The sequence below is a fragment of the Xenopus laevis genome, chromosome 5L, assembly GCF_017654675.1.
Source record: "Xenopus laevis strain J_2021 chromosome 5L, Xenopus_laevis_v10.1, whole genome shotgun sequence".
NCBI lineage: Eukaryota > Metazoa > Chordata > Amphibia > Anura > Pipidae > Xenopus > Xenopus laevis.
This window is the reverse complement of record NC_054379.1, coordinates 67662491-67673656: the sequence shown is the minus strand read 5'-3', so window position 1 is coordinate 67673656 and position 11166 is coordinate 67662491. Positions and strand designations below refer to the sequence as shown.

Genomic DNA, 11166 nt, shown 5'->3' with positions numbered 1-11166 from the left:
CATAAAAGACAAACAACATTTTGGGGACCACCAAAAAGAGGCACATTTGCATGTTTAAACTGCATATGTTGCTCGTCGATTATTAAAGGTGAATCAGTGAATCATCCCACTAGAGGTAACATTATAAACCTAAGAGATTTTTCTACCTGTGACACTAAGAACGTAATCTACATGCTAAAATGCCCCTGTGGTTTGGCCTATATAGGCCAAACAAGTAGAGCAGTAAAAGAATGAATTAAAGAGCACAGGGGTAATATTAGAAATTTTAAATCAGGTACCCAATCAGACACCCCAGTATCTAGGCACTTTGCGTCTCATGGTCACAACCAAATGCAATTAAGGTGGCTTGTATTGGAAAATGTTAAGTTACCCAAAAGAGGGGGTAATATTCAGAAAATGCTCCTTCAACATGAAGCTCGATGGATTAAAAAACTCAACACAATGTCACCCATGGGCCTTAATGACCATTGGAGCTTAATACCCTTTTTATAATTCGCCTTATGATAACACAATTTTTTAATCTTTTTACAGATTTTGAAAATCAAATTTTCGCTTCTAAAGGGTAAGATTATACTTCTTTCGAAATGCATATTTCAGCAGGGAAAGCTTAATATATATATGTTTGTGGTGCAATATGTGTCCTGAGCAGAAGTAGGCCTATTCGAGGCAGTGCTTCCGCTTTGTATCAAGTTTTCTAATGTTTTTAACTTGTTTATTTATATATGTGGTTATGATACATATTAAATTTTTAAGACACATGAATTATTATTAACACTTATTTAACAGTCTTTTTTAATCTTCCAGGCTTTGAAAATGGGAAATCCTGCACTTTGTTTTATATGATTGTCACAACATGAACTTTTGATATATTACATATATCCACATATGGGATCGTTTAATGCTTACTAATTAATTTATCAGGTGGGGGGTGTGGTTACACTCACCTCTGTGTGGTCTATATAAATCGTTTTGTAATTCACTTGTATTCACACTTGAAAAAGGACATATGCTGTCCGAAACATGTTGTGTGGAAAATAAAAGAGCATATCAGCAGTAATTCTGCTATAGCGTCCTGTCTGTTCTCAACTTTGGTGAAGTTGCATAACCAATCAAATGGTCTTCCGCAAGCTGAAGGTAGTATTAACAAAGCTAGTTTTAGAACAAAATCCATCCAAGTAAGGGGGGCTCCTGGAGGAATCTGCATACCCAGAATGTTGTTCTTTCTCAGTCCTCCCTTTTGGTCCTAAGAATCATATATATATATATAGATATATATATATATATATATATCACACTGTAGTATACAGAGAAGTCCCAAAATTATCTAGTGTAAAATGATCGAAACAGGCAGTATGATGACTGTGCTGCCACAGCAGTAGTTCTGTCTGTATTCCATGTATAATTATTCTTTAAGTGCTGTCAAATTCTTCATATGTAACGATTTCTTATAAGTATGTGTATTTAGCATCTAGGGTACCCCCCTGCTGGTTGTTTCTAGCACTGCGGCCTGGCAGATGTTTATTATCCATTCTGAAATTCTCCCTGTCACATTTGATGACATCACTTCCTGGTGCAGAGAGGAAGCTGTCATTTCTGTAGTAACAGCCACAATTCACTACACTCTGTAAAATCCTCACCCATCCTTGTTTCCAAGCAGGCCTATCCAAGCATCGTTGGTAAGCTTGCATTTTGCCTTAATGCCTGTTCATTATACTATGTGTATTTTACTGCTATGTGCATCCTGGTTGTAGTTTTTAACCCAGTGTTTCCCTCTCAGCAGTAACCTGTGTTAGGCCTCATTAGGACTGTATAACACGTATCAGATGTTTATATATGTTTTATTGCATTTCATCTGTATCTCATGTATCCAGAATGTATTCTGATATCTCTATATTGTTTGTATCTACAGTTCTACCTTCTTTTGATCATCAGCATTAAACAAGTTCCAAAACTTATACAGTGTGGTGATTGAAGGGCGAGTAAACTGCCTGTTGATTCACTTCTCACAGTGACGGGGACAGGACAATGACTATGACAAACACAATAATGTACATATGAGATCAAAATTACCAGTGAGACCATGTTGATGGACCTAACCAGTGTGATATGCAAGGAAACTTTGACTATGTGTTACTCTACTGCTTCTTTTATTAACCTTTTAAATGCCACATAACGTACAATCGGGCATTTCAGCAAAGTGTGCTGAAATGCCACAGAATGTAGATTCTATGTTCTGCAGCATTTCACACTGAGGAAGCAAAGGAGTGGCTTGTAAAGCCGCGCCTTCCCTCCCTGCTAATTCCCCTAACCCTAGGCAACGAGCAGGAGGGGGGAATGAGTGAGCCCTATGGTGCGATCGCCCAGGGGCCCCATAGACAGCAGCAGGCACAAGTAGAATACATGCCTGCTCCTGCTTCTACATTCTATGCCCCCAAGGGCCCCCCCCCCACAAGCCCTCCTTACCGGATCCAATTCGAGGACCGTTCTGCCTCTTCTTCAATGGACTTCAACACACACAAATACACAAACACACATTTTACACACGTATACACTTACATTTACACTTACACACACTCACATACATTTTTGGGGGATATGGGGGGTTTCATACATTCACAATACTCTCACATACTTGCGCACACACACACAGGCACACAACACACAATTTGCCTAGTGTACACACACACATATACACACACAATTTTTTTAGCTTTTTTATTTTTCTTACTGCAACATGTGTTGTTTTGCCTGAAAAAAATGTTTTATTGCCATTGCGAATAGCGTATTTGCTAATCACAATGCGCAATAATTTTTGTACGCAACATAGTGATTATATTACAATTCCGGTGATTTTGGGGCATTTTTAGCCAATTTATTGCATGTTTAACCATTGTATTGCATTCTCGGCTTTGCGTAGGTGTTTCTGTCCGTAAAACCTATTTGGCCATGCTGAAATATTCAAACTTTGATTTGGAAAAAAAAGTATTGATTTTTTTTTTTTTGTGGTTTTGTTGGATTTTAGTGATTTAAAAATCGCTACGTTCAGACAAGCTTTGATGTTTGGTAGTTAGGAGTAGAGAGACGTAGTTACCCATTTTGGAATCAGCAGAATATGTACTTTTCAAAAATATATGGTTTCTGGGATAAATCTACTGTTTTAGGATTTTTTGGTCTTGGAATCTAAAGAATGCTGTTTTCTGCGTGCTTTCAAAATTCGGTAATATACTGCTGGGAGTTTTTGCTGTACAGAAGTCCTAAATCTCCTTAAAACTATACATCTGGTATTGGCATGTTCAAGAGACATGAAGCTTTCCAAATCAGTTGGATATTCGTGAGTAAAATTAAATATTTTTCAGTATAAATTCAAATAGATTTAGAAAGTTCAGACTCTCCCGAAAAAAAAACAATATATAGTTTTCAAAGGTAAACTTAAGGGAATGAGGCCTGCATAGAGCCGATGTGAGTTTAGTCAGAGCCCCCTCCCCCTAGAGTGTTTACATGGTGGCTAGTCACTCCCAACCCCCCCAATAGGAAAAAGGGGATGGGCTGGCAGGGGCAGAACCAGGGGGCAGGTAAGTCCTGAAGGGGTTACTTAAAGAAAGGGAAGCAGAGGACAGGTAGATTAACCTTTGTTTTTTTGTCTCCTACAGGACATGTACCTGTGAAGCAGCTGCAGCTTCGTAAATCTTCATTGAGATGGTAGTGAAGAGAGGAAAAAGAGGTGCACCGAGGAGAAGGGTTCTGCACTCTCAGAGATTTCGGGAGGAATAGGAGAGCTTGGGACCAGCATCCAAAGTGACAATTTGCTCACAACCACCACAGAGGTGAGCATTTTGGATCTCTTGTTCCAAGTCTGCATACATATGGCAGACTGTGCATTGAAGGTCTGACTCAGTGCACAGTGCACATGATGGAGTATGAACTCTGGATTGGCAATTCTAGATGGGGCTGATCTCTCTAACAGCCGGGAGACCAGTTTCTCTAGTAGTGGTGGGAGGAGAGTAGAGTCAGGCCTAAGCAGATTGTGGTTGTAGGGAAAGTGTATAGGGTAATTTGTCGTCCGGATCGCTACAACCAAACAGTTTGCTGTCTACCTGGTGCCAGGGTTCGACATGTGGTTGATCGGATAGACAAATTATTGGGTGGGGCTGGGCTTGACCCAGCTGTCTTAGTGCATATCGGTACTAATGACAAAATAAATGGTAGATGGAAGACCTTAAAGAGTGATTTCAAGGATCTAGGCTCTAGATCAAGGAAAGGTCTTCCAATGTCATCTTTTCTGAAATTTTGCCCATGCCACGTGCAAGTTTAGGAAAACAGCGGGAGTTTAGGGAGCTAAATGCGTGGCTCAAGTCTAGGTGTATGAAGGAAGGGTTTGGGTTCCTAGAGCACTGGGCTGATTTTTCGTTGGGGTACAACCTATACAGTTGTGACGGTTTGCACCTCAATGGAACGGGGTCAGCGGTGCTAGGGGAAAGAATGGCTAAGAGGTTGGAGGAGTGTCTTTAAAATGCTGCTTAATAAATATACTTGTCAGTATATTCCACTTGTAAGCAAGGAACGTCATTGCAAAGCAAAACCTTTTTGGTTCAATAGAAGCGTTGGTGTTGAGGTGGGTAAGAAAAGACGTGCTTTTAAGGCTTTCAAGTTAGCTGGTACAGCTGAAACATTTATAAGGTACAAGGAGGCCAATAAATCATGCAAAGAAGCTATAAGGCAAGCTAAAATGGATATAGAAAAGTATATTGCAGCAAGCAGTAAAAAAATTCCAAAATTCTTTTTTAAATATGTTAATAGTACAAAAATGAAGCAGGAAGGGGTGGGACCCTTACTATCAGAGGGGGGTCAGCTAGTTGATGAAAACAAAATAAAAGAGCAGATTCTGAACTCATATTTTTCATCTGTCTACACAAATGAGGAACCAATAAGTGAAGGTTTCCTTCTTAATAGTACAAATTCTAGTAATACAACTAATGATGCATGGTTCACACATGAAGAAATTCAAAAGAGACTAGAACATGTTAAGATTAACAAAGGTCTGGGGCCAGATGGTATTCATCCCAGGGTAATTAGCGAGCTTAGCTCTGTGATTGCCAAACCTCTTTACTTCATTTTTCAGGATTCATTGAGATCTGGCATAGTGCTGAGAGACTGGCGAATTGCTAATGTGGTGCCACTATTCAAAAAACGATCCCTTTCTTAACCTCAAAACTATAGGCCAGTTAGTCTGATGTCAGTGGTAGGAAAGCTTTTCGAAGGGTTAATAAAGGATAAGATACTGGACTTCATAGCAAATCATACTACTATGAGTTTGTGCCAGCATGGTTTTATGCGTAATAGATCTTGCCAGACTAACTTAATTTCTTTTATGAAAAGGTAAGTAGAGACTTCGATTCTGGGATGGCAGTGGATGTGATTTACTTAGACTTTGCTAAAGCATTTGATACAGTGCCACACAAAAGGTTACTGGTTAAATTAAGGAATGTTGGCCTGGAACATAGTATTTGTACCTGGATAGAGAACTGGCTAAAAGATAGACTACAAAGAGTGGTGGTAAATGGAACATTTTCTAATTGGACCAGTGTTGTTAGTGGAGTACCGCAGGGCTCTGTAATAGGTCCCTTGCTTTTCAACTTGTTTATTAATGACCTGGAGGTGGGCATTGAAAGTACTGTTTCTATTTTTGCAGATGATACTAAATTGTGCAGAACTATAGGTTCCATGCAGGATGCTGCCACTTTGCAGAGTGATTTGTCTAAATTGGAAAACTGGGCAGCAAACTGGAAAACGAGGTTCAATGTTGATAAATGAAAGGTTATGCACTTTGGCAAAAATAATATAAATGCAAGTTATACACTAAATGGCAGTGTGTTGGGAGTTTCCTTAAATGAGAAGGATCTAGGGGTCTTTGTAGATAACACGCTGTCTAATTCTGGGCAGTGTTATTCTGTGACTACTAAAGCAAATAAAGTTCTGTCTTGCATAAAAAAGGGCATTAACGCAAGGGATGAAAACATAATTATGCCTCTTTATAGGTCCCTGGTATGGCCTCATCTGGAGTATTGTTAGAAAAATCTGCCAATGACCATTCAGGGTTCAGAGGAATGTGATAAGTTTTATACTCGGTGCGAGGGGACAAGCAATACAGAAATAAGCTGCAGGTTGACCAGCTAATACAGAAAGTATCTGGCTTTTTATAGATACTGTAAAATGTTACAATCTTTATGCAGCTGATCTGGCCCCACATTTACGTCATTTATTCAGGGGACAGTTAGCTGCGTACAAATGCACTGTTTCAAATTATCACAAAGACTTGTTATTGTTAAAGAAGCTACAATTATCACAAGGACATGTTATTGGTAAAAGAAGCTACATTTCACATATCATGCGTTTCAAGTATTTACTCAAGAATTTCCTTACAAGTATGCAGTGCAGTTTTGGACTCCAGTCCTTAAGAGGGATATGAATGAGCTGGAGAGAGTGCAGAGACGTGCAACCAGATTGGTTAGAGGGATGGAAGACTTAAATTATGAGGGTAGACTGTCAAGGTTGGGGTTGTTTTTTCTGGAAAAAGGGCGCTTGGGAGGGGACATGATTACACTTTACAAGTACATTAGAGGACATTATAGACAAATAGCAGGGGACCTTTTTACCCATAAAGTGGATCACCATACCAGAGGCCACCCCTTTAGACTAGAAGAAAAGAACTTTCATTTGTAGCAAAGTAGGGGGTTCTTCGCAGCCAGGACAGTGAGGTTGTGGAATGCACTGCTGGGTGATGTTGTGATGGCTGATTCAGTTAATGCCTTTAAGAATGGCTTGGATGATTTTTTGGACAGACATAATATCAAAGGCTATTGTGATACTAAGCTCTATAGTTAGTATAGGAATGGGTATATAGAATTTAATTAAAAGTAGGGAGGGGTGTGTGTATGGATGCTGGGTTTTCATTTGGAGGGGTTGAACTTGATGGATTTTGTCTTTTTTCAACCCAATTTAACTAACTAACTAACTATGTAAAAAGGAGGGAAAGCTTTTCTCCACAGGTAAGGAACCCCACCAGAAGGCCCAGGATGGAGGAGGACATTGTCGGTGGTGCAGGAAGGCTCAGGGTGGAAGAGGACATCAGGAGGAAGGAAGGAAGACAGAGGCACAGACCCGGAAGAGCAGGAGGCATTGCTAGACTTGCTGTGAGACTTTGGTGATGTCACTGCAGCCAGAGCAAGGAACAGAGCCGGGACTGATACCACAGATGGGAGTCTGAGGACAGCCGTAGAGCTAAGTAAAGGGAGTGTTGGAGGATCAAAAAAGGGGGACCCCAGGGAGTCAGAGGCAATGCTCGTCCCCACCAATGGCTCACTAGGGATTAGAAGAGGCGGGTGCCTAGGGCAGGCAGGATCCGGGGGGGCCATGTAGGCGGAGGGAGGGGCATAAGACCCTCATTCCCAGGGACAGTCAGGAGCAAGGGGTAAGTAGGGGAGACATAGATGCCTCTGCCTACAAGGGGCCCCACAGAGAGGAGGGCAGATGATAGGGAGTGGGTGATGGAGGCTGACACCACCCCAGTGAAGTTAAGTAACATGCGGGCAGACTCGTCATCAAGGGGGGGAGGGAGTTTCAGGCTTAGGGATGAAAGCAGGCCAACATGGGGGCACAGGTACTCACTGTAACGACTCACCCTGGTAGTCTAGTGGGCCGCGGGGATGCCCGCCATGCCTCCTGCGGGGACCCCGCCGCATGGTGTATTTTCTTCTTAGTTGCTGGTTTCCTATTTACACACCTTGCGTAATGACATCATCGTGATTTGGCACAAAATTCAAACTATTTATAGGGGCTTTGGGTTTGAATTCTGAATTTTGGGAGCTGAACGTGACAGTATAACGGGCCAAAGATGGGTGCCGAAGGTCATGCTGCCGCTGCTCCTCTCACCACGAGATGTTCCTCTCTACCCTCCTACAGCGCTTAGAGGAAAAAGAGAGGAAACAAGACTTCATGGTCCAAGGTCTGCATACTCTCTAAGCCAAGCTACATGCCGTTCAGCAACTACCTATCCCTGCGATACAACCACCTGCTGCAGTTCCTGTGGGGTCTTCCCATCTACCCTGGGTTATAAAGGTAGTTCTCATGAACCTGAAATCTCCTTCCCTGATAAGTTTAGTGGGGATAGGAGTAAGTTTTTTATTTTCCAAGAGGCATGCAAATTGTATCTCAGCTTTTTCATTTACTCCTTATTTTTTATCGTCTTCTGAGGCCAATTGTGATATTGGTAGTAGAGAATTGTTGGCTATTAAATGGGCCTTTGAGGAATGGAGACACTTGTTGGAGGGGGCTAAACATACTATCACGGTTTATACTGATCATAAGAATCTACTGTATATTGAGTCAGCAAAATGTTTGAATTCAAGACAGGCCAAATGGGCTTTATTCTTTATCAGGTTTACTTTAACTGTTAGGAATTTAATGTTACAATGTAACTTGAGGAACTTTTAACTCATTCATAGGCAGGAGGAACAGTGTAGTGCTGTTGCTAGGGAGCACCATCTGAGAAACAGAGCCAACAGATAATGAGAAAAGTCTGAACACGGTGGGTCAAGCCTGAAAATCCGTCCAACTAAGCTGGGTAACAGAAGCCAAATGTGAGGTCAAATGTCGTAGATCCAAACCAATAGATTTACTGGACAAGTCTTCCCGGAAGTTACTTCTGGGTAGACGTAAGTATAACTGCGCAGCACAACTGCGAATGCGTTGCCCTTTAAATCGTCAGTGGAAGGCAGCTGCAAGTTAAGGCACAGAGCTGCAGAGCTGCAGTGCCTAACACTAACATACAGGCCTGGTTTCAAGAATATTAAAGCAGATACACTACTAGGAGCTTTGAATCAAGTCTGTATGAACCTTTAGAGTGTGTTTTCATTATTCCCAAAGAGGTGATTGTGGCAGCTTTAGGGTCAAATCTTGCCACACTCCTGTCTAGAGTGCAGACATTGGCTCCAGGTCATACTTCTTCTAGGAGACTGTTTGTTCCCAAAAATCAGTGGGAGCAGGTACTCTGTGAAGCTCACCGATTCTAAAATGGCGGCTCATCCAGGTATTACCAAAACTGCTGCTTTATTGTCTCAAAACGTTTGTTGGCCTTCATTTAAACAAGGTGTGCAAAAATTTGTCAATTCTTGTCTTGTTTATCAAAGGTCAATATCCTCTAGAAATCTATCACAGGGATTGTTAAGGTCATTGCCTATTCCTAATAGACCCTGGTCCCATCTGTCGATGGATTTTATAGTGGACTCTCTGGGAAAAACTGTGATTTGGGTGGTGGCTGATAGATTCAGCAAAATTAGTCATTTTATTCCTTTTCCACACCTTCCTTCTGCTAAAACTTTGGCTGAATTGTTTATTTCTAACATTCTTCAATCATGGTTCTTCAATCAATATCGTGTCTGACAGGGGAGTACAATTTGGTTCTATGCTTTTCGTCTACTCACTGAATTGTTGCCTTCCGTCCAAAACCTTGGAAACGAATGTGTCCTTTTGCTCGTTCAGAACATCTGCTTTGCTCCTCTCAAGTTAAGACCTGGTGGCATCTGATTAGCTGAGGGCTCCTCCCGAGGCCAAAGGCGGCTACTACAGGCGGAATATTGAGCGTGACCAGGGAGCTTTGCACTTGTTCTGAATTTAGGGAGCCATACGTGACAGATGGTCTTCCTCAATGTCAAAGTATAACAGCATCCATCCAATTTAGGGGGCTCCAGGGGAATCTGCATATACAAAATGTTATTCTTTCTCAACTGCATGACCTATAAATATATTGATGAACAGGTATCATCAATACAAGATGCCTTTTCCTATTGTCCTAGATACTTAAATTAGCATGAAAAGTACCTTAGATTGATTGTTTAGTTAGATATTAAAACTCAGTCCCATATCAACCATTGTATTGATTCTGGTTTCTATAATATTATAGAAACCACTTTCCCATACTTTATATCTAGCATTAACAGTGTACCTAGAGCAAAGATCTCTAAACTTTATTATATTACAGTTAGAGTGTTTGTAATACTATAGTAGAAATAATAATTCATTCTAAAAGCCTCATGGAAAATATGTAAAATATATATTCTGAATATAATAATGGACTCACACTTCTGTTGCTAATTACATTAACTTTATTGAGATTAAGGTGTAGCTGCAGCATTCTCCATTGGTATTTACGTCTCTCTTTAAATATGTGAAAGATTATATATGCTCTCACATAAAATCTTATTGATTTTTGATATATTTGAAATTATCACAGGCACTAACGACAAACTATAGCTTTTCCTCATAAATTCTAAGAATAAACATGAAAACATATATTCTTTGTATGTACTGTATAAAATAGTGCTGGTTTTAGTTATAGGGGATTCAATTATTAGAAAGGTAGATAGGGTAATCTGACGTAAGGACCCATCATGCCAAACAGTCTGCTGCTTGCTCGGTGCTAGGGTTCGACATTTAGTGGAACAGATTATTGAGAGGGGCTGGGGAAGACCCGGCAGTCTTGGTACACATAGGTACCAATGACAAAGCAGGAGGCAGTGAAGTCCTCAAGAATGATTTTAAAAAACTAGGTGTAAAGTTGAGGAGGCTAAGCTCCTGATGCAAATAGAAAAGGCTGCTAGTTGGGCAAAGTAATTATAATGGGGGATTTTAATTACCAAGATATTGACTGGAGCAACAGTTCTGCCAGGTCAGTTAATGGGAACAAGTTTATAAACTTGATGCATGACAGAAAAAAATGCTCTACTGGATCTAATGATCTCTAATGACCCATAATTTATAGCAAATGTGCAAGTAATTGAACCCCTGGTTAACAAATATACACTGGGACAACAGAAACCATACATTTCAGAAAAGCTAATTTTAGTGCCTTGAGGGCTGCCCTTCGGAGCATAGATTGGGGCATTAGGTTTTCAGCTAAAAGCACAGAACAGAAATGTCTGTCATTTAAAATGACATGAAATCGTTACTGTTACTCAATTTATTCCTTTAAGGAGTAGATGTAGCTCTAAGAAGCACCCTATGTGGCTTAATATAGAAGTAAAGAAGTTAATAGGAAAGAAGAAAAAAACATTTAAAAACTACAAGTCTGTGGTGACAGAAGCTGCATTTAATGAATATAAACACTATAAT

At 40.5% G+C, this 11166-nt stretch overlaps 2 long non-coding RNA genes across 2 annotated transcripts; both read left to right on the top strand.

Annotated features, from left to right (window-relative positions):
• The first annotated feature begins 241 nt into the window (after positions 1–241).
• Positions 242–1057, top strand: LOC121393694. Its single transcript, XR_005961264.1, has 2 exons — positions 242–562; positions 805–1057. It is a non-coding gene; the product is annotated as an uncharacterized LOC121393694 (long non-coding RNA).
• A 428-nt stretch (positions 1058–1485) lies between these two features.
• LOC121393693 lies at positions 1486–10577 on the top strand. Its single transcript, XR_005961263.1, has 3 exons — positions 1486–1676; positions 3651–3824; positions 7047–10577. It is a non-coding gene; the product is annotated as an uncharacterized LOC121393693 (long non-coding RNA).
• Positions 10578–11166: the final 589 nt, after the last annotated feature.